Source organism: Suncus etruscus, chromosome 11, assembly GCF_024139225.1.
Source record: "Suncus etruscus isolate mSunEtr1 chromosome 11, mSunEtr1.pri.cur, whole genome shotgun sequence".
Classification (NCBI taxonomy): Eukaryota; Metazoa; Chordata; class Mammalia; order Eulipotyphla; family Soricidae; genus Suncus; species Suncus etruscus.
This window is the reverse complement of record NC_064858.1, coordinates 81690508-81713130: the sequence shown is the minus strand read 5'-3', so window position 1 is coordinate 81713130 and position 22623 is coordinate 81690508. Positions and strand designations below refer to the sequence as shown.

Sequence of the window (22623 nt, the reverse complement as noted above, 5' to 3'; positions counted from 1 at the left end):
TAGCACAGCAGGTAGGGTGTTTGCTTTGCACATGTTTTACCAGGGTTTGATACCTAGGATCCTATATAAGCCTGTGAGCCTGCCATGAGTAATTTCTGAGCACAGAGCCAGTAGTAATCCTTTGTGCCAGGAGTGAGGCCAAAACAAACAAACAAAGGCTATCTCACTGTGCTTTTGATTTACGTTTTCTGATGATTACTGATGTAGAACCTTTTTAAATGTGCCCTTTACCCTATATTTTTTTCACATTTTGATTTTTAATTTATTTAAAGAAAATGCATTACATAGTTGACATAACAGATCATAATACATTTGTTTTAGGAAGACCAAAAGCAACATGTTTTTAAAAAAAAATAGAAAATTGAAAGAAAATCTAAAGAGATGGAAAAGAAAGGAAAGAAGAAAAAGTTCAGTAGCAAGTATATATTCGAAAATTATTGAATCACAATGAATTCATTAAAACACCAGCAGAAAGTTTAGTAAGCTCTTATTTAAAAAAAAAAAAAAGGATAAGAGTTAAAAAAAAAAAACAGTAATAACGGTGTGGGAGTGGCAAATGTTGTTGTTTGCACTAGACCCAGCAAAATATGAGGAAAATGGAAAGAAATAAAGCCTTGGCCTAAATACAAGGAGATCTTATCCCTGAAGTTCTTTTTTGTCTTGGTTTTGGTTTTGGTTTTTTGGTTTTTTGGCCACACCTGGTGACACTCAAGGGTTACTCCTGGCTATGCGCTCAGAAATCTCCTGGCTTGGGGGACCTTATAGGATGCCAGGGGAATAGAACCGCTGTCTGTCCTAAGCTAGTGCGTGCAAGGCAATCGCCTTACAGCTCATGCCACAGCTCCGGCCCCATCCGTGAAGTTTTATGGCAAAGAACTAACTCTGGGTTCCAGGCATACTATGTTGTCATTCTCTGTGGTCCCAGTGAAATTTTTTTGCACATTAGCTGTTATTGGTCTCAGGTTTCTGTGGTTAAAGAGTCTTCTTTCTGTGCATTACCTTCATCGAAGTCAGGACGATGTGGAGGGTTCTCTAGTTTCAACTCATCATTATATGCAGAACGTCCTGCCCTGCAAGCAGATTGTTGCTGTTGCTGAGTCGTATGGGTGTTAAGAGAACATTCTTTGAATTAATTCATTGCCAGGGTGGCGGTAGGGTCTTCCTTGGTAGAGGTTTGCTTCCTCATGATGTTACAGACTATTGCGGTTGTTTCCATAGATGGTCAATGGTTCAGGGGTGTATGGGCAATGCCCCTTCTTCTGAGATCTGAGCCAAGTATTATGCCAATGTTCAGAGTATAAGGCCAAACTGCATTACAAAATATGTGTTTCGATCTCTATTAAATAAGAACTTGTTTGCATTTGTAATATTTTCCCATTTTAATATGCCTATTCGAAGGAGGAACAATGACAAAAGGTATTATTGGTGCCCCTGGGGGCCGAGGGGACAAGTCCAATAATTTCCTTAACTATATTTCTTGTTTGGGAAAGTTTCTGTACATCTATCTTCCCATTTCTCTATGGGGTTAGTTTTATTCTTCTTATATTCTACCAGGGCCTTATAATTCTTAAATATTAACCTCTTATCTGATGGGTATTAGGTGCATAGTTTCTCCCATTCTGTTGGTAGTCTTTGTATATTAGTCAATTTTTCTTTTGAGGTGCAGAAATTACTTTGTTTAATGTGGTATCAGAGTAGAATAAGCTTCATACTGTAATGATGAAGAATGCCATATAATATTTCATAATCTGAATACTAGTATAGATTTTTATTGCACTGAGCATGATTATAAAGTGGCATATTATTTATATTATTAATTACAGTCAATTTGTAACCCTATGGCATTTTATAAAATGTTTGTGTCCAAAGGAGATCACCATTTCCTATATGTAAGTCCAGGTCAGTCTCTATAAAATCAAAGACTGGAGGTGCAGAGTAGTTGTTCGATGACAGGATTCATTCATCTTTCTCGCCTTCTAACTCTTAAATAAAAAAATGATTTGGTGTATATATATATATATATTGGCTTGTACTATATATATATATAGTACAAGCCAATGGAACCCACTTATATCTTGAAAATCTTAGCTACTGTATTTATGTGAAAATAATATCTAATCACTTTATTTTTATCAAGTTGTGTATCACTTTAAAAGTTAATATGTGGGGCCAGGCGGTGGCGCTAAAGGTAAGGTGCCTGCCTTGCCTGCGCTAGCCTTGGATGGACCGCGGTTCGATCCCCCGGTGTCCCATATGGTCCCCCCAGCCAGGAGCAACTTCTGAGCACATAGCCAGGAGTAACCCCTGAGCATTACCGGGTGTGGCCCAAAACAAAACAAAACAAAAAAAAAGTTAATATGTGGAAAAGCCACTAGCTAATTCTAACACAAGGAAGGAGTAATTGAAATCCATATATCTACACATTGTATTGTCTAAAGCATTGACACACAAACCCTTAAAATAAATACTACTTTACTACTTTTTATGTTGCTCACAATTATTTTTATTTGAAAGTAATTAATTGATTAGAAATAAAAGATGTATTATGTTCATGGTATCAATTATATTAAATCAAGTAGAATATTTTAAGGCTAGTATATCACTTGCAGAAGACTCAAGATGATTCCATTTCAGTAATTTTTCTATATATCTTAGACCACGTTCTTCAAAATATCAAGCACACCTGAAAGAGGAAAAAGATATATATATCTGTGAATTTTTTTAAAAACTGCCTTTCTATACTCCTAAAGAATTCTGAGAAAGTTAATTTTCACTTTACTCAGTCTAATACAAAAAAAAAGATATTTTCATCTTTGCTGAAAATATCTACTTCCTTTCCAAAAAAAATAGAATAAGCCTCTGGAAAATTACATAAAAATCCACCATGTTTAATGATAGAAAATAATAGCACAGATGGCTTAACAAGTACAAACAGCTCATTAAATCTTCATAAAATTACTTCAGTGACAGTACTGTGAGAATATCTAATAACATTTAAAAATGATGACATGAGAGTCCAGAGTCATGGCACGGAGTGGTAAGGCATCTGTGCTAGCCTAGGATGGACCACGATTAGATCCCCTGTCCAAACCAGGAGCAATTTCTGAGCACATAGCCAGGAATAACCCCTGAGCATAACAGAGTGTGCCCCCCCAAAAAAATGATGACATGGGTAATCACACACCAAAAAGTGTGGGAGTCTAAAGGAAAAATCCAACAAGCAAAAATGAACAGGATGGTAGGTACTGTTTTAAAAGCCTTAGTAAAAGATCTGGCCTACAGAATAACAAGAGCTGAGGAAAAGATCCTGAATACCCAAAATGAGATGGAGGAAATTAAAAAGAAACAACAGAAGGTAGAATGTAGGTCTGTAAAAGTTAAACAGCATGCTAAGTAACTGCGTAATATAAGAGAAAGGATACAAGTCATAGAAGTTCCAGAAGAACAGAAAGATTAATTTAATAAAGAAACTATAGTTAAAGAAAGTATAGATAAAAATTTCCCAGAGTTGGCACTGGAGCGATAGCACAGCAGTAAGGCATTTGCCTTGCATGGAGCCAATACAGGAGGACAGACTCAGGTTAGAATCCCGGCATCCCATATGGTCCCCGGAGCCTGCCAGGAGTGACTTCTGAGCACAGAGCCAGGAGTAACCCCTGAGCACTGCCAGGTGTGACCCCTCCAGAAAAAATCAAACTTCCAAAGTTTAAAAAAGATGACTCATATATAGTAATTTCATGACACGTTGTAACAGGCACTTTTGCATTTTTTAAGTTGGAATTTTAAATGTTATTGATGGCTGGGTCAGGGTTTGATGATATGGGATGAACTCTGGAAATACTGGTAATAGGATTGGTGCTAAAACCTTGTATGTCTAAAACTTAACTATGTAAATAACAATGCTTTAAATAAAAAATTGTTTTTTCAAAGACACTTTGTACTCAAAGTGGCAAAATCAAAAGATAAAGACATAATGTTGAAGGCAGTAAGATTAAAAAGAACTTAAAAGATTAAAAGAAACTTACATTTAAAAGAAATCCCTTTAAGATTCACAATAGATATGTCATATGAGACTCCGAAAGAGTGGATGACATAGTACAAAAACTAGATGAATAAACATCTCACCAAGAATAATCTAGCCACATTATCTTTCATATGTGAGGAAATGAAACAGAGATTAAAGGACAGGCAACATTTAGAGAATTCATAAAAGTATAGAACGAGCTTTCTTTAAAACTATAGACAAACTCTTCAACATCTTTATTGCGAATGACGTTCATTCATGAAGCCTATGTATGGTTGCCCTCAAATAGACTAAAAAATGTTTCTAGACCAAATAAGTGATTTTATACATTTGAAATAATGAACAAACACAATTTATGTTAAATTTTGTGTATATGATTGATGTTGTTTCTTATACCCTAGAGATTCTTATTATATTTTTTGCTTGTCAATGAGGATCCTTAAGCAATATTCATAATACAGTATTTTCTAACATGAAGCTAATATTTCATCTCATGATAAAACACATTTATACTTCTATAGAATTATTGAGAATCTTCCTTTAAGTTTCCTTAACTCTCTTCACTTAATAAATATTATGTTTCAGAATTTATTTTATGTCAACTTTATGCCAATTTATACTTTATATCTTAAGGAACAAATCAAGTTATCATGAATTCATAAGTTTGTAGAATTACAAAAATTTGATTTAGTAAATTATGTATATAAGTATTACCACCTCCACAAAAAAATAGAGAAAGAGATCCATCATACAATATAGGGACAATTGTGATCCAATTTATCAAAACTGAAGATTTTGACTAACAGACTGAGTTTACATTTGGAGATGAGGCTCCTTGAGATATTGATGGAAAGAAGCAGGCTCTCTGTTGATGGATGTGATATTGGAATTAAGTATTCATGAAATATATGATTAATGTATTGTAAATCAAAGTACTTCAGTAGAAATGCTTTTTGATTAGGACTGGAATGAGCATAGAAGGTACATGGCTTGGTGTGGGTTTGATCATCAGCATTCCTTGTGGTTCCGTGGGCCTGCCAGGAGTAATTTCTGAGCACAAGAGATAGGAGTAACACTTGAGTGTTACTTGAGGCCCACAAAACCCAAAAATGACATTCTGTGACCAATATATTTTCTTACTGCCTATATGTAATTTATTGAAGTTTGTTTTATAATTGTTTTATTTCTTGACCTTAAAATATTGCTTATATAGTTATAGATGATGGTATAAATGTGAATTTTACATTATAATAAAAGAATTATATATTCAGAATCAACCAATTTTATCAGAGAAGACACACTAAATTAAAAATATGAATAAATGATTTAGGAAATGCCAGATGATATTCTGCCCTTAATCTCTAGGATCTTTTAGGAACACTGAAGATACTCAAAAGATTTCTAAGCTCCTGGTAATATCATGAATAACACTCAAAATTTTGTGCCACAGGAAGGCCTCACTGAAGTGTTATTTTCTAGTTCTGGAAATATCAGGAAATAAAAGAATTTTGGAAAGATGTATAAATACTTCTCCGGGCACATACTTTGGTCTTTCCAATGATATTTTATAATGAAACCTACTTCGAATCAGACTTCTATTTCTAACAGGTATTAATATTAAGAAAATTTTTGAGTTGGTATGATAGTCTCAACAGTTGTCTCTTTGTTTTTGTTTGGGGCGACATGCAGAAGTGCTCAGAGTTTATTCCTGGCTCTGCACTCAGGCATCACTCCTAACAAGCATGGGACTATATAAGGTGCTACGGATCAAATCCGGGTAAACTATCTGCTGGACATGCTCTCTGGGTGTTGTACTATCACACCAGGCCTTAAGTCTTTTATCAGAAACTAAAGAAATAAATCATTCTGAATTTAACCTCTAAGTGAATACCAAAAATGAGTAGTACTCCTTCCCTCCTAATCTGTGACTGAAAAAGAAATGACTGGTTGTTCCAACCATTGACTGGTTGTTCCAAAGACCATGCATTGTAGCTTTTTGGTTAAAGATTTTTTTCAACCAATCCAAAGGTTTAAAAAAAAGTGACCTGAGATCAGATTACTGCACTGAATTAAACTTCAAAATCACCTATCTCCTGATCAATGCAGAAACACCTTGAACAATTCCCAGTTTGGGATCCCAATCAAACTCTGTTCTTCGATACATGCAGGCTTTTATTATATTATAGATTATATAATCTTAGTTAATATTTCTACAGGCAAACTTTCCAAAATAAACTAAATATTCCTAGAATGTAAGTAATATTGTTATATAAGTCAATACAGGCTCTTTTCTCCATTGATATAGCTATCTGTGAACTTGATTTTTAAATACACAAGGAATTCCTAAATATTGAAAAGGAAATGGATTTTCTTACATAGCTTCTCTTTTGAATACTCAAAATATATTTGAAGTCATAATAAGCAATACTGAGATTTTAGACACACAAAAGAGGACTTACTTATCCAAAATTTGGGGAGCACATCAACAGAATTATCTTCAGCAGTTGTGGTAGCTTCAGAGGCTGCATTTGCTTCAGCAGATGTGGTAGTTTCTGAGCTTGCAGAGCCTTCAGTGGATGAGGATGTGTAATCAGGAGTGTTTTCTATAATAGAAGTTAGAGAAAGATCATGTGTCAGTGTAAGAGGGTCATCAGAAGTTAGAAAGAAAACTTTCTGTGAAAGATACTTGATTTTTCTTTAAAGATTGAAATGGTACAACAGAATTAGATGTGCATTTCACACTTTAAATAACTTTTCAAATATCATCAGTTCCATCATATGTTTTAATTTGACAGCTATTCTCTCATATAAATATCCTCCAAATTATTAACTTGGAGGGAAAGACAGCACTTGGATTATCCCCCCAAGGTCAGGAGGTTGATAAGAAAAAGATATATGCTTTTTTTCAGGCCTAAGCTTAAGAGAACAATTCCACAGTTCTTCATATTTACAAGGACTGCTGCTTGGAAACAAAAAGAAATCCTTCAGGGAGTGACATGCCAGGGTTTTCCCACAGAATAAGTTCAACTAAATATTGAAGTTTGTGAATAAATAAAAGTTAAAAGGTAAATTGCAGAGGGGTAAATAAACCATAGTAAGAAAATAAGTTAGTCTATATACTCAAGAATAATATCTTCTTCATTTCCTTGAGGTTCTGACTTGGAAAGAAGTCTCATTTTTTTCCATCTGTGTCAAAATATAGATTCCAGAGTGTACAACAATAATTTTCAGAAAAAAGATCATTTATTTTGGGAGAATTTGGGTCCATTAAGATAAAAATGAACTTAAACAAATTACTGAAATTAACTCCACATTCCAAGGAAGGTGTGAAGATTTCAGAGAATCATTACTCTCATTCCTTATACTACATATATTAAAAAATAATGAGCACAATTTAAAACTACATCAAAAACTGATTTTTATACTTATTCTGGCCAAGCTGCCTTTGACCTCATTATGGAAATGAAATATATTTAATTAGACTATATATTTTGGACAGGATATATTGCACACTGTGGGAAGCCTCACAAGATCTAATACATTTATGTCTAAGACATGCGATATGTCTACACTATAGAAAATGAAAATTGAAATTTTCATGTTGTTTGCATTGGGCATAGTATATACAGAACAATTTATGCAGGATATTATAGGAAAGATAAAGAATGAATTTGTGTTTTAGTCTACAACATTGATATTTTTTGCCTAAAAATATGACACAAAGACCATAACAAGAGCAAACTATGAGACTTTTTATGCCCCACTTACATCAAATCCTCTGTAATTTGTGATACATTTACCCTCATTTTTTTGCTTAATTTAGAAGTCATGCCTTTCTTCATTCTTGGATAAACTGGTTTCATACACGCATGTACACAGTACTTTCCACAAATTATGTTTATCAGGAACATCATATATGAGAACTCCCAATCCTCACACTACAGTTTGATGACATTTCCCTATTTTATTCTTGGAGCAAAAATGAATGATTAAAATTTATATCAGTCATACTGATAATTTCTGCAACAAATATAAGAAGTAAGAAGTAAGCGTGTGCTCGCTTCGGCAGCACATATACTAAAATTGGAATGATACAGAGAAGATTAGCATGACCCCTGTGCAAGGATGACACGCAAATTCGTGAAGCGTTCCATATTTAAAAAAAATATAAAAAAAAAAGAAGTAAGCGCAAATTATAAATTCACAAGAGATTTTAGAAGCCAGGTGTAAAGATTATGGTTTTCTGGCCTTTATAGCCTATGGTAATTTCGTATAAAGCTGAGATGGAAAGTCTGCAGAAAGTAACTGAAGTACAAATGCATACTCACCATTGGAGGGACTGGCTGTGGTTATTTCCTCTGAAAAATACAGAAAAATAAGATGTAAATGAACACCAGTTTGCTAATAAGAGTAAGAGAATATATGTATAAAACTGAAAGTTATAACATTTATAGAATCTAAGTGTGATTTCAGATTCAAGAAAATCAAATTACAGGTATTAAAGACCCACAAAATTACACATATACAACACACATATGTGGTAACTTTATTCCTAAATTTCTTTTTGATTGGGGATTATATCAAATATACTGCAATTACTCCTGTTAGGACTCAGTGAAAATATGAGATACCAGGGAGCAAACCTGGGTTGGTCACATGCCAGGCAAAAACCCTGCCTGCTGTCTACTCGTTGGCCTCCCTATATAAACTTCTTATAACCATTTAAACACATTTCCGAATACTAATATTAATATTGGATTCCAAGATTGGAATTGAATAAAGATATAAATAAATTAGGTATAAAAAAGAGTAGAGTCAAGTTTAATATCAAAGAGCAAAGTGTTGTCAGAGTAAGGAATGGAAAAGTAGATGACAGGTTTCAAGCTTTCCTGAGAATCACAAGGAAATTTTATCTCATGTTTTGTTTGTGCAATAAGAACATGTATTACTCTATCTTCAAGTAAGAGTTTTACTTACCGCCAGACACCAAGGAAATAGAAAGTCCGACCAGTACAAAGAACACTACAAACTTCATGGTGGTAATATGAAGGGCAGAAAGAAGAGATAGGTAAAGATTCAGAGCCTAGTCAAAGCTGAGACTGCCTCCAACACTCCTGCTATTAAATAAGCAGACTGCACCAATAAGGTGTCAGATCTAAATTCATGTTAGTTAAGAACAGGAAATGGCATTAATAGCCAGAGGCCATTAGAAGGATAATACTTCTGGCAGAACCCTTAATTCTGGCACAACTTCTCTTATAAGCTTTCTCTTGGGGGGGGGGGGGCTAGAAAACTTCCTTATTTCTTCCTTCTCTGTGCAGCAATAAAGATTCACATACCAAAATGCATGTTCATTTACTAAAATAATATTCCTCTTCTTTGTTTTCTTTATTTAAGCACCATGATTACAAACATGATTATAGTTGGGTTACAGTCACAGACAGAACATCTCCCTTCACCAGCATAACATTCCTCTCTCTCAATGCCTCCTCCCTTCCCATCGCCTGCCTGTATTTGAGACAGGCATTCTACTACAGTTATTTGTTTTTAAGTTCAGTAAACTGTTAAAAAAAATTACTATAGTAAATGTGTGACAGTGGCAATCGCCATTGTTTGCTTAGGCCCAGAAAAATATGGGGAAAACAGGGGAAAAAAGTCCTTGGCCTGATTACAAGAAGGCCTCACCCCAGAAGTTTATTGGCATAAGACCAACTCTGGGCTCCAGGCATACCAGTCTGTCCAATCCGAGTCATTCTCCATGTTCCCGGTGAAACATTTTCACACTTTAGTTGTTGTTGGTATCAGGTTCCTATATTTAAAGATTCTGGATTCTATGCATTTCCTTCATCGAAGTCAGGCTGATGTGGAGCATCCTTTAGTTTCAGCACACCATTAGATGTGGACTGTTCTGCCCTGCAAGCAGGTTTTTACTGAGTCATCTGGGTGTTGAGAGCACTTTTTGGGGCAAGTCAATGCCAGAGCAGTGGTAGGTCTTCCCTGGTAGAGGTATGCATCCTGTTATAAACAATTATGGTGTTTCCATAAATGGTATCCATTGGTCAGGGGTGTATGGGCAATGCCCATACTTCTGAGGCCTAAGCCAAATCATTATGCCAATGTTCAGGTTATAAGGCCTAATTTCATTACCAAATTTGTATTCCCATCTCTATTAGATAAGAACTTATTTGCATATGTATTATTTTCCCATTTTAATGTGCCTATGCAAAAGAGAAACAATGCCACAAGGTACTGTTGGTGCATCTGGGGCCGGAGGATCAAGTCCAAAATTCCCCAAAACTTGGTTCAAACATGAATTCTATACAGAGATACTCTTCTAACAGCATTGCTTATAAAACAGATCTCAATGGGGAAAAAGCAAACAATCAATCAATTAAAAAAAAAAAACAGTGGGCAAAATCATCACTATATAAGAGTATATTCAGAAAAGAGTTATAGATGTTAAGGGAATACATCTGAGATACACGTGTCCCTTTTATGTTTTAGAAATAGTCGAGGGGGAGGGTGTTCTTTCTGGGACACCACTATGGTCTGTGATTTAGCCATCTAGAGTCTGTAAACAACTCAGATCTGAGGTGCTGTAAACAACAGCACCTCAGATCAGGAAATGTCTTTGACTGGGAGCATCTTGGAAACTGGTTATGAAGGGAGTAGGAAGATAGGAGTCCATTAATAAAAACTGATAGGAACAGAGTTTTGGTTTCTTCTCAGGTGGAGAGTCTATTTTTCGTTTTGGGAGCTGGCTGGAAGTTAGCTTGAGAGAGGATAATAATCTGCTTCATAAAGAGCAAAGAGCTGAGGGTAAAATGGTTACATGTGGGGTGATAGACAGTGAGGGTGAGAGTAAAGGACTAGAAATGAGCCTGTAGGGTGGTGAGCCAATGGGGGGAGGAAATAGTACAACACAGACATTCTGTATATTTTAAACATAGATGAAACCCTATGATTTATTTAACTATCTGTACTGTATAATGAAAGTGGATTAAATGATCTGATATCATACAAATTTATATAATTTTTTTGGTTGGGGCGAAAGCCCCAGCACAGTTTGAAAATGGTAATTGAGAGAAGGCTATGGGGGGGCAGCCGAGGCTGTATCTTCCCCTTAGCTTGGCCAAACAGCCTACTGCAGGGAGCCATGTCATTGTCCCTGTGTTGCCTGCTGAAGCTTCCGGCTCCCTGAGAGGTGTTTGCTTCCTTAATTGCTGGAAGCCGGAAGTTCACCAGTCACCTCTCCACCCCCTGCAGAATCGGGGGAGCCTGGGGTCTCCTTTAAACTGCTCCTCACCGGAACCCACTTGCTGGGTAACCCTGAACCAGGCAGAAGGAAAAAGAAGGCTGTGGGGGGGGGGGGCAGCAGAGGCTGCATCTTCCACTAAGCTTGGCCAAACATCCTACCACATGGAGCCATGTCGCCCCGTGTTGCCTGCTGAAGCTTCAGGCTCCCCAAGAGGCGTTTGCTTCCTTAATTGCTGGAAGCCAGAATAAGCTTTCTCTTTGTTGGATACAGTGATACCATGATCATTGGTTCATGAATAGCCGAGGGAGCTCCATATTAGCATTCTTGTTTGTTTGTTTTTGGGTCACACCCATCAGCGCTCAGGGGTTACTCCTGGCTCTATGCTCAGAAATCACTCCTGGCAAGCTCGGGGGACCATATAGGATGTCAAGATTCGAACCACCATCCTTCTGTGTCTAAGGCAAGCGCCTTACCACTGTGCTATTTCTCCAGCCCCCATACTAGCATTCTTGACTTACTCAAATCTCAGTGCTTCTTTTAAAGGAGATTTAGGGCATTGGTGATGGGAATGTTGCACTTGTGATGGTGGGTGTTCTTTATATGACTAAAATCCAACTACAGTCATGTTTGTAATCAAGGTGTTTAAATAAAGATATGAAAAGCATAAATCATTTTCAAGATATGTTATTGTATGTTTACCCCCTATGTTTCCTAAAAAGGGCATAATGAGAGTAAACCTTCTTGATCTGAAACTATTCACAGGTACACAGGTGTACATTCTATAGGCTATGTCCTAACTCAAACTGTTTTAGGGATATGGCACAATGTGGGGGACAAATGCTATGTATTACCAACAACTGAAAAGATGGGCCCAAGATCTAGAGATTCTGCTGTGTCTGTCCTCCAGGCCAATGACATAGACTTATCTAACTCTTGAAAGATATGTTTCCATGCCTCAAAAATTTGTAGATATACCCATATTTGAACTGTGGCCCATTGGGGATAGGGAGCAAGTCCTTCACCTTACCCAAGCCCTGGCAACTACCCCGACACACACACTCAAAAGACCACAGCCCATTTTCACTATGTTTCCCCCTAATCTTTGCAGAGACACTAACCACCAAAAACTCCAGGTATGCCAATGTTATGATTGACATCTTCAGGTTGTTTTGGAGCCAGGGTAGCCCACCTCTACTGTATCTCTGTGTTTTCTAAAGTCCCCACAAACACCCAACTGATCTAAAGACACTATCATATGAGCTTATTGGCAGACTCCATGGATTCTCAAAATACTAGGTTTTGTGACTATTTACATGACCCCATTCACCTACACAGTTTCAACACTGACACTGGAAATAATACAAAAAAATATATGTGAATTTATCACAAAAGTCGCATAATCCGAACAAACAAAATGAATGGCAATGCTAAACTCACAATAAAAAACTTAGTAAATTTTCAGACCATGATAATGATTCGATTGTGAGAAATGACAGTTTTCACAAATTTTCTCTTGGTCAAGTCTTTTTTGTTAATTTCTTTACCATTTAATTATAACTATTTATATTAAGTAAATTTTTATATGTGCCAGTGGATAGGTCTGAAGGTGGTGGGAAAAAGGAAATATTACTAAAGAGAAATGTTACACTAATGATGAGATTGTTGTTGAAACATTACTATAAGAAATAAATATATTCTGAACAATTTTATAAACCACAGTGTTTAAAGTAAATTTATTTACAAACTGTATAAATGACATCTTTATATATAGTTACGAACATCTACAAAGCTCTATAGTTATCAGGCCAGAGAGATACTACAGTGCTAAGGTGTTTGCCTTGCAAGCGGCCAACCTGGGACAAGCCCAGTTCAATCCTTGGCATCTCATATGGTCTCATGAACCTGGCAGAAGCCGCTTCTGAGAACTGAGCCATAAGTAACCCCTGCGCACCACTGGATGTGGTAAAAAATAAACTCTATAGTTATCACTTGAGTCATCCAATATATGATCTCTCTGTATGTAATCAGTAACTATTATCTGAACTCTGAGGGTGTAAAACCTAAGCCTAAGCTGAAGTGAATTAATAAGGTATATACTTTTTATATACTTTTATTTAACACATAATGAGGTCTGGGAATGTAGCTCAACAAAAGAGCATTTACCTTGCACATAGAGTGTCCTGACTTCAATCTCAGGTCCTATGCTTTTCAAATTTAAAATGAGTCCATATTTTTCTAGTATGAGAGAAATGTTTTTTTCATAGTCTCATACTTTTATGTGGTGTTGAATGATCCCCAATATTTTTAAAAAGAGAAAATGTGTAGGGGGCTGAAAAGCTAAAATAGTGGATAGGGTGCTTGCATTTTATGTAGACAACCTAGATTCAATTCTTGGCACCCCAAGTGATATCTCCAAGCACTCCAAGAAGCATTTCTTGAGTGCAGAGCCTATATTAGCCCCTGAGAATTTCCAATTACACCCAAAAACTAAAAAAAAAAAAAAAAATTGAATATCTGAAGCTGCAGACAGCCTTTTAACTCATCTGGGTACACATTACCCAGCCAGCAAGCACTTCATGACTGGAGAACTCTAATGATTTCAGAGCCCTGGTAACCTTGAAATCATCATCATGGCCCAGACCTTCTCAAAGTAAATCCCATAGCCGTGCCAAGAACTCAAACTGAAATCCCTGATGACTTGGGCACACTCAACGTTGGTATTAGTGCAAAATAATCCTAACCCACAAACTTCCAGTTGCTTTTGAAATCCATCTGAAATCATGCTTCTAGTACCTTTCCTGATTTTCAAGGAGTAATAGATATAATAGGAAGAGAGAGGAATTCACCTACATTGATGGATTAAGACAATAGTCAGGAAAGAACCTAGTGCAATGAAGCCGATAATACTCTTAAGAGAGCATTAAAGCAATAAATCTAATAATGCACACAGAAATGAAAGTCAAGGGAAGAGAATATCACAAATGACAGAATATATGCGAAAGTTTGACAAAGATCCAAATAGAAATGATAAAGAATACTGCAAATAATAATTTTCAGACACAAAAGAGAAAAGAGCTGGAAGTTACAGCTCACCTCAGGAAGCTCACCACAAAGAGTGATGAGTTTAGTTAGAGAAATAACTACATTTTGAACTGTCCTAATAATGAGAATGTATGAGGGAAATGGAGAGCCTGTTTAGAGTACAGGCGGGGGTCGGGTGGGGAGGAGGGAGATTTGGGGCATTGGTGATGGGAATATTGAACTGGTGATGGGTGGTGTTCTTTACATGACTGAAACCCAAACACAATCATGTATGTAATCAAGGTGTTTAAAGAAAAAAGAAAAAAAAGAAAATAAACAAAAAAATAAATAAATAAAGAATACTGCAACTGTAAAAAATATTCTGTAACTCAACAGCAGAATAAAAGAAGTCAAAATGAAATGTTTTCTTATAAAAAGCATAGTTTAAACCATATACATAGATCAGCAAAAGAGAAACAGAATAGGAAAAATGATGAATAGAAAAGTTATATAGGACATCACCAAGAGGAGCCATTTCAGATGACAAGGCTTCTAGGAGAAGAGACAAATGTTTAGAGGCAAAAATCTTAACTTTTTGTTGCTGTTGTAGGAGTCAGGGTGAGGGAGGATATTGGTTCACATCCAATGTGTCACAGCTTACAACTGTCTGCTCAAATATAATGCATGGTAGTGTTTAAAGGATTATATGGAGTGTTCATGATTATGTTGTCTGTGTACAAGGAAAGTTCCTAAACAACTGTATTATCTTTAAAGCAAAATACTGCTTATAGCCTGCTTTCATGATTGCAAGCAGTTCCTTGGAGTTCTGGCCCAGCTTGACTGAGCCTCTTGTAGAGCGATTTTCTGTGCCCTTTTTCTTTAGGGTTTTCCAAGTACAGTATCATGTCATCTGCAAACAGTGAGAGCTTGACTTCTTCCTCTCCTATCTGGATTCCCTTGTAATTCTTGCCTAATCACTATAGCAAGGACTTCCAGTGCTATTTGAATAGGAGTTGTGAGAGAGGACAGCCTTGCCTTGTGCCAGAATTAAGAAGGAAGGCTTTTAGTTTTTATCCATTGACTATAATATTTGCCACTGGCTTGTATAGATGACCTTAACTATATTGAGAAGGGCTCCTTTCATTCCCATCTTGCTGAGAGTTTTGATCAAGAATGGGTGTTGGACCTCATCAAATGCTTTCTCTGAGTCTATTGATATGATCATGTAATTTTTATTTTTCTTGTTGTTAATGCTGTGTATTATGTTGATAGATTAATATATACTAAACCATCCTTGCATTCCTGGGATGAAACCTACTTTATCATAATGAATGATCTTCTTGATGAAGCATTGACTCCTATTTGCCAGATTTTGTTGAGGATCTTTGCATCTGTGTTCATTAGGGATATTGGTCTATAATTTTTTGGTAGCATCTCTGACTGGTTTATGTATCAAGGTGATGTTGGCTTCATAGAAGCTATTTGGAAGAGTTCCCTTTTTTTATTTTATGAAAGAGTCTTGCCAGTATTGGTAGTAATTCCTGTTGGACGATTTGAAAGAATTCATTAGTGAATCCATCTGGGCCTGGGCTTTTGTTTGGGGGCAGACATTGGATTACAATTTTAATTTCATAGATTGTGGTGGGGTTATTTAGACATGCTACATCCTCTTTATTCAACTGTGGAAGATAATTAGAGTCCAAGAATTTACCCATTTCTTCCAGGTTCCCATTTTTAGTAGCATAGAGTTTCTCAAAGTAGTTTCTGATTACCTTTGAATATCTGCATTATCGGTAGTGATATCCCCTTTTTCAATTCTAATACGAGTTATCAAGTTTCTCTCTCTTTCTCTCTCTTTCTTTGTTAGTTTTGCTAATGGGCTGTCAAACGTGTTTATTTATTTTTTTTAAAGAACCAACTTCTGCTTTCGTTGATCTTTCTAATTGTTTTTTAGGTTTCCACATTGGTGATTTCTACTCTCAGCTTTGTTATTTCCTGCTGTCTCCCTATTTTTGTGTTCTTTTTTTGAGCAATTTCTAATTCTATTAGCTGTGTCATTAAGCTATTCAGGTAGGCCCCTTCTTCCTTACTGATATGTCCTCGCAAAGCTATAAATTTTCCTCTCAGGACCTCTTTTGCTGTGTCCCATAAGTTTTGATAGTTTGTGTCTTTATTATCATTTGTTTCCAGGAAACTTTTGATTTGTTCTTTGATTTCATCTTGGACCCACTGGTTATTCAGTATGAGGCTGTTTAACTTCCAGGTGTTAAAGTTTTTCTTCTGTGTCCCTTTGGAATTCAATTATAATATCAGAGCCTTGTGGTCAGCAAAGGTAGCCTGCAAAATTTCTATCCTCTTGATATTATGAAGGTTTGTTTTATGTGCCAGGATGTAGGCTATCCTGGAAAATGTCCCATGTACATTGGAGAAAACTGTGTATCCAGATTTCTGGGGGTGGAGTGTCCTATATATATCTACTAGGTATCTTTCTTCCATTTCTCTTCTCAAGTCTAATATATTCTTGTTGGGTTTCAGTCTGGTTGACTTATCAAGTGTTGACAAAGCCGTGTTAGGTCCCTCACAATTGTATTCTTATTGATATTATTTTTCAGATTTGTCAACAATTGTATTAAATAGTTTGCTGGCCCCTCAGTCGATACATATATGTTTAGAAGAGTGATTTCTTCTTGCTGTACATATCCCTTAATTAATACACAATGTCTATCTTTGTCCCTTACAACTTTTCTGAATATAAAGTTTGCATCATCTGATATTATTATGGCCACTCCAGCTTTTTTTATGGGTGTTGTTTGCTTGGATAATTTTCCTCCAGCCTTTTATTTTTAGTCTATGTTTGTTCTGACTATTCAGGTATGTTTCCTGTAGGCAGCAGTAGGTTCGATTGAGTTTTTTTTTTTTTTTTTTTTATCCATTTAGCCACTCTGTGTCTCTTAACTGGTGCATTTAGTCCATTGACATTGAGAGAAAGAATTGTCCTGTAATTTAGTGCCATCTTTCTATCGAAGTTTGGTGTGTTTTGGTCAGTCTTGTCTTAAAGTAGGTCTTTCAGTTTTTCTCTTTAGGCTGGTTTTGAGTCTGTAAAGTTTCTGAGCTGTTGTTTGTCTGTGAAACCGTGTATTCTTCCTTCAAACCTAAAAGTGAGTTTTGCTGGGTGCAATATTCTAGGTGAAGCATTTATTTCATTAGTTTTGTCACTATGTGTCACCACTGCTTTCTGGCCTTGATTGTTTCTGGTGACAGGTCTGCTGTAAATCTCAGGAATGTTCCCTTAATTGTAATTTCCCTTTTTGATCTTGCTGCTTTCAGAATTCTGTCTCTATCTGTGGGATTCGTCATTGTGACTAGGATGTGTCTTGGGGTGGTTTTTCTGGGTTCTCTTTTAGTTGGTACTCTTCGGGCATGCAGGATTTGATCACATATATTCTTTAGCTCTGGAAGTTTCTCTTTAATGATGTTCTTGACCATTGATTCTTCTAGAGATTTTCTTACTGGTCTCTGGGACTCCAATGATTCTTAAGTTGTTTCTGTTGAGCTTATCACAGATTTCTATTTTCATCTGTTCCCATTCTTTGACTAATTTTTCCATTGTCTGTTCATTTGCTTTAAGATTTTTTTCCCAATCTCTCCTGCTGTATAATCATGTGAATGAATGAGGGAACTGGAAAGCCTGTCTGGAGTACAGGTGGGGGTGGGGTGGGATGGAGGAAGATTTGGGACATTGGTGGTGGGCATGTTTCTTCATCCCTGCCTATATTCGAGGAGAGGGGCATTAATTCGTGGTGGAAGTGTTGCACTGGTGAAGGGGGGTATTCTGTTTATGACTGTCACCCAACTACTATTATGCTTGTAATCATGGTGCTTAAATAAACATTTTACATAATGAAAACCTCTAGTAAGGCTTATAAAGATAGGGAGAGAGAAACCTAATAAACCTAATAAAAATGAAAGGGGGACATCACAAAAGACACCACAGAAATTCAGAGTGAATTAAAATAGAAGGGACTTTCTTTAATTTAGTTAAAGTGAGGTACAAGCCTATGACAAACACTATACTTAATAGTGAAAACTAAAGAAGTCTTCCTCCTTAATCAGACACAGGACATATTTTCCCACTCTCACCACATATATTCATTTTAGTACTAGAAGTGCTTTCCATAATAATTAGGCAAAAATAAGATAGGAGTATCCAGATAAAAAAAGACATCAAGCTCTCACAATTTGTGTATGAAATGATGCTATATTTACAAAATGTTACAAACTGTCAAAAAGATCTTCTAAAAACATCTATTTTATAGTATAATGAGAGACTACAAAATTAATACAAAATTTGCATAACTACTATATACAAATTATAAAAGCGAAAAAAAAATATTTTAAATTGCTCAAAAAGAAATTTATGGTTGCCAATAATTCCCAGATATCTGTAAAATTCTCAGAATGGATGAGGGCAGATACCCTTTCTGCATTGACCAGAGAAGCCCAGCCCCACACCCAATGTTCTTTGTAAGAGGAGCACAGCTCTGTATCTGCACTCAAAGAATATGTACAGCTGAACCTTAGCTGAACCTTATCAGAGGAAATGGTCTAAATGGCTAAAAACTCTAGGACAGTGGTCCTCAAACTATGGCCCATGGGCCACATATTTTATTTGTATCTGTTTTGTTTCTTCATTGCAAAATAAGATATATGCAGTGTGCATAAGAATTCGTTCATAAGTTTTGTTTTTACTATAGTCAGACCCTCCAATGGTCTGAGAGACAGTGAACTGGCCCCCTGTTTAAAAAGTTTGAGACCCCTGCTCTAGGACTACTTTTAGAATATGTTTGAGCCAAATCACACACACACACACAACCACACACACACACACACACCTCTGTCCATGAATACCCAGCATCCTCCATCAACGCAGAAATGACATTGCTTCTATAGCAAGATCCAAAGAAAAATAATGTCCGTGGATATTCCCAGTAGTCTAGTCTGGGCCGACACCTCTGTGACATTTTCAGAACAGGTAGGAGTAGATTTCTCTTCCTGCATGAATTAAAGCAGCCCACCACCACACCCTATTTCTTCCTATGAATACAACCCAGTTCACAGCTTAACCTTATAAAGTTTTAAGTGACCTAATTTGTTTCAGAACTATAAATCTTGGGTTATGCTACTGCTTGAAGCTCTGGGACACCTCAAAACTTTATAATATTGTCAGCCCACTAGTATCACAGTAAATCTTAAGTGAAAGTTACATAGTAATCTACCAAGCTAAGTGACCCTAAACAGAAACAAAGAAGACTCAATTAGCACCAATCACATCTCAGTAAACCTTTAGACACTGACTTTATTATCATCATAGAGAAATTACAGTTATGTTAAGTAGTCCTAGTTTATCTACCTTTTAATAATTCCATTTCATTTGTTTTGTAACAAACAATATGAAGTAAATTTGTATCTATAGTAGAGAGGCTATGGTGCTGGATGGGGAGTTGGAGAGACTGGTAAGGGAAGTCCCATTGATATTGGGATTGGGATTTGTACATTTAATGAATAGAATGGCTGTAATATGGATAACTTGATAAATAACTGTGAAAAATAAATAAATATTTTAAATTCCAGTCACAAATGTGCCACAAAAAAACCCAACAAAGTACTTCAGAATCAACTTAAATAAAACGTTGAAAGACCAATATTAAGAAAACTAGAGAATCTGGAACAATAGCACAGTAGTAGGGTGTTTGCCTTGCATATGCTGTTTGATCCCTGGTATCCCATTTGGTTACCTGAAACTGCCGGGAGTAATCCTTAAGGACCACCAGGTGTGGCCCCAAAAGAAGAAGAAAACTAGAAACTGCTACATAAAGAAATGAAAGAGGACAAATGGAAGGCTGGAGAGATAGCACAGCAATAATGCATTTGCCTTGCATGCAACCAAACAGGACTGAAGGTGGTTCGAATCCCAGCATCCCATATGGTCTCCCATGCCTGCCAGGAGTTATTTATGAGCACAGAGGCAGGAGTAACCCCTGAGCGCTGCCAAGTGTGACAAGCAAAAGGAAATGGAAATATATCTGCCATGTGTGAATTAGGAAAAATAACATAATTAAAATAGCAATACTCCCCAAGTGTTGTACAGATTTAATACAGTTTCTAGAAGGATGCCCATGATATTTTTAATTAATTACTTTATTGAAACTGTTGGTACATGTTAATTTTAATTTTGTAGCCTGCCACTTTGCTATATGAATCTATTATTTCAGTGTAAAAAGAAGAGTATAACGTGATTTTAAAAATGGGAGAAGGGAAGAGTAGAAACTCTCAAAGAATATATACAAATATACAAAAGGCCTATATTTTTTTTCTGGGTAACTAATCATCAGGTTCAGGCAAATGAAAACAACAATAAGATACCACCTCACACCAAAGCGACAAGCACACGTGAAAATGAACAGAAACAACCACTTTTGTTGTGGATGCAAGGAAGAAGAAAAACTCATTCACTGCTGGAATGTTTACTGCTCCTATATTTTTTATGGCAATGTTAACACTCTTCAAAAAATTAATAATTGAATTAATAATATAACCCAACAATTCTACCTCTTGTAATACACCCAAACAGTGCAAAAACACAAGACAGAAAAGACATCTTCTCTCTAATGTCGAGTGTAGGACTATCCACAGCAGCCAAATTCTGGAAACAATTCATATGACCAAGAACAGATGACTGAATAAACTATGGTATAAAGCCTAAATGAAGGCAAAGCAAGTAGGGCATTTGCCTTTCATGTATCCAGTATGTATTGGATCCCCAGCATCCCATAGGGTTTCCCGAGCCTGAATGCAGCTGACCCAAAAACAAGCAAAAAAAAAAAGAGAAAAATAAAAGAAAGTTTGGTACTTTTACACAATGAGATACTACTATGTTGTTAGAAAAAATAAAATCAGTCAGTTTGCTGCTATGTGGATGAATCTGAGGCCTATCAGGCTGAGTGAAGTGAGTGGGAGAAGAAGACAGAGGTAGGGCAATCTCTTATAAGCTAGATATAAAGAAACCTATTTATTATAATGAATGTCAAAAGAGAATAGAAATCAAGAACATGAGAACTGGACTTCAATAATTACCCCATCATGGGCATAGGGGACAGAGATAGACATGACAAAAAAGAAGCAATCCATTGATCTGAGAGTCTATCTTTGTTATAGTAACAGGCAGTTTTAATAACTATAACTTTGTATATGTGCTGACCATTGAAACACATATTACTATGTAAATATTGTTATACAAGCACAAAGGTATGATAATTTTCCCAAGTTTTTATTCTTTGACTTTCTCTCTGACACAGTGTTTAGTAGCTTTTTAATTTTAGGTCTTTAAGTACTTTTCAAATTACTCTTTGTGGTTAAGGAATTTTTATCAGAAAAGAATACAGAATTGTCAGAAATTAACACTTGTATCTTTCTTGTTGTTGAATACTCTTACTGAAACTGGTAAAAAGAATTTAAAACTATACTAGATTTATTTCAAAATGATAGCAAATTTGCCTGGTCCTGAACTCTGTGCACAAGGATGAATAAATATATTGATAATATTTTCCTCATATGTAAATAACATAAATTTTGAATTCAATTAGAATATATTTGTTTTCTTTTTCGTAGCCACATCCAGTGATGTTCAGAGCTGATCCTGCCTCTATACATCACTCCCAGTGATGCTCAGGGACCATAAGGGATACCTGGGATTATCATACAAGGCAAGTATTTTACTGACTGTATTATAACAGTAGTTCATTAATCAGAAAGTTTTCTTCAGATTTTTAGATAAAATAGCGTGTTGCAGGAGACTAATCCATAAGGGAATATATTGAATGCCCTGGTGGCTTTAATCCACAAGTCACCCTTTCTAAAAATATCCTTCCTTGTTCTATTTCTACAGAAGCTTCTTATGACCATTATGGTAAAGTTGGTTCTCAAGAATTTGACTCTATCATCTTCCAACAATTGATTGATCCTCCCAGCACCAGAGCTGAGACAATCATGTGTAAATATATCACACTAACAAATATGAATGAATCTGATTTCTATATTTCTTCTAGATAGAATAAAGCTATTGATTGACAAAGAAACAGAAGAACATAAAGAAAGAGTAAATAAGGAGAAGCAGCTGTCTAAAGTTCAATTAGAAGCAGCTTAACTTAAAAGTGATCAACTGTAGAAGGGGCTCAGTGGGAGAGCACTTGCTTTGCATGTGTGAGATCCGGGATTTAATTTCTAGCATTGACAAATAAGAAAAATGAATTTAAAGGTTATG

At 36.1% G+C, this 22623-nt stretch overlaps 1 non-coding gene across 1 annotated transcript; it reads left to right on the top strand.

The window, feature by feature from the left end:
- The first annotated feature begins 8077 nt into the window (after nt 1-8077).
- LOC126023490 (U6 spliceosomal RNA) lies at nt 8078-8184 on the top strand. The gene has a single exon (XR_007500608.1). It is a non-coding gene; the product is annotated as a U6 spliceosomal RNA (small nuclear RNA).
- The last annotated feature ends 14439 nt before the right edge of the window (nt 8185-22623 follow it).